This window comes from Orycteropus afer, unplaced genomic scaffold, assembly GCF_000298275.1.
Source record: "Orycteropus afer afer isolate SDZICR_OR568_19922 unplaced genomic scaffold, OryAfe1.0 scaffold00898, whole genome shotgun sequence".
Lineage (NCBI taxonomy): Eukaryota > Metazoa > Chordata > Mammalia > Tubulidentata > Orycteropodidae > Orycteropus > Orycteropus afer.
In genome coordinates, this window is record NW_006922485.1 from 159,384 (window position 1) to 161,431 (window position 2,048).

Below are 2,048 nucleotides of genomic sequence, written 5' to 3' on the forward strand. Positions count from 1 at the left end.
TGACCTATATTTGATTTAGATGATTCTGAAGATGAGATTTGGAACTGGGAGTTGACTTAAGACTTTTGAAATTATATGATGGGATGAATGTGTTTTGTATATGGCAGCAATATGAATTTAGGGCAGCCAAGAGTAAATGTTATGGATTGAATTGTGTCCTCCAAAACTAGGCGTTGTAAATCTTAATCTCTATGCCTATAGTTATAATTGATTTTAGAATGAGTTTTCTGTTATGTTAATAAGGCAGGATTAGTGTAAGGCATGTCTTTTTTTTTATTTTTAAATTTTATTGTGCTTTGGGTGCAAATTTACAGATCAAAATTTGTTTTACATTCAACACTTAGTGTACATTTGATTTCATGCCCCGATTACCATCCCTGACTATAACAAACTCTCCTCCCCTCCCGTCCCTGTGACTACCCCCTCCCTTTGCCCTTTTAACTATGCACTCCTGTCTGTCCAGCTTTCCCTCTGTGTGGATGCTGCCCCTCTGTGTCTCATGGCTGATTGATTGGAGGGGTGCATCTCCTTAGGGTAGACCCAAGGAGGGGTCGCTATGAGTCAGGGCTGACTCGATGGCACATAACAACAACAACAAAGTGTGAGAAAATAAATTTGTTCTTTAAAGCCACCTACTTGTGGTATTTCTGTTACAGCAGCACCAGATAACCAAGACATGTGACTAGTATCATGTAATCTTCCCTCTCCCCTAAGTTTTCTCCAGGACTTATTCTGGTTTCAATATTTCTACCCTCACCAATACTCCCAACTTGAATGTATTTTCTGGATGTGATTTGACACAAGAAAAGTAGGGCTATTACTTTTCTTGTTAATAATAATATTTAACATGCATTGAGTCTTTACACTTAGCCAAGTGTTAAGTACTTTACATGTATTTTCTCATTTACATATCCAATAATCCTATGATGAATATATTTTCATTATTACTTTAATTTTTCAAATCTGGTCATTAGTCTTTCACTAGTACCATGTGTTTTGGTTCTCTAGTGCTACTGTAATAAAAAATACCACAAGTGAATAGCTTTAACAAATAGAGATTTATTCTCTTACAGCTTAGGAGGCTAGAAGTCGTGAGTTCAACGTTTCAGCTCCAGGGGCTGGCTGAAGGTCCCTCGACCTTGGGCTTCAGCTTTGCCTCTTGTTCCCAGACCACTGGAGGTGGAGGTGTCTCTTAACTCAGGCAGCTGCTCACTGCTAAGGCTGACAAACTCAAGGTCAACAAATAAAATGGCACAGTCTCAAGATTATCAAGCAACATGGCAGTCCACTAGTTCAAGTCCTGAAACAGTCCCAAGGTCAGCAGAAAACATAGCAGGCTACTCACTGATGACTCAGCCAAATGCAGGATCCAAACGTGCCAAGAAGCCCAGAGACCTTTCTCAAAGTGTCTGCTTATATACTGGAAGCAGACCACTTCCCTAAGGCAGCTACTCAGTTGCACACAGCAGATTCCACCATGGCATTGATTGCCAGTCTCATCATGGGGAATCACTACATCCAGCTGTCCAGCCACTCAAAACCAGGTCCAACCAAGTTGGCACATAACCTTAACTACCACACCATGTAAGAGTGCATTTTGTTTTGTTTTGTTGTATTAGTTGGCTCAAAGATTGCTTATGATCAATACAATTCTTAGATCTTCTTTTTCCTTGGACTGCTGTCAAGTTTCCCTTTCAGGTCACCAATGTGCTAAAGTAAATATAAAACCTCACATTTGTACCTATTAAATTGTTTCTTAATTACATAACTTTTCTTCCTTTCTTTTTTTTCTTTCAATAAGAAACACTATTTTCCTACCATTTTCATAAAATTATATATTTTTTCTAGATAAACAGTTCAAAATATTTTACAATCTTGAATTTATCACTGAAAATGTTTACCAGATTTGTTGCTTTTACATATATGCCAAACTTGATTTCTGCATATTCATCCAAATACTAATAAAAACACTAAAGAAAACAGGGCCAAAAACATAGCTCTGCAGTACAACATTCAGTAGCTCTTTCTAGAATAACATAAATCAACAT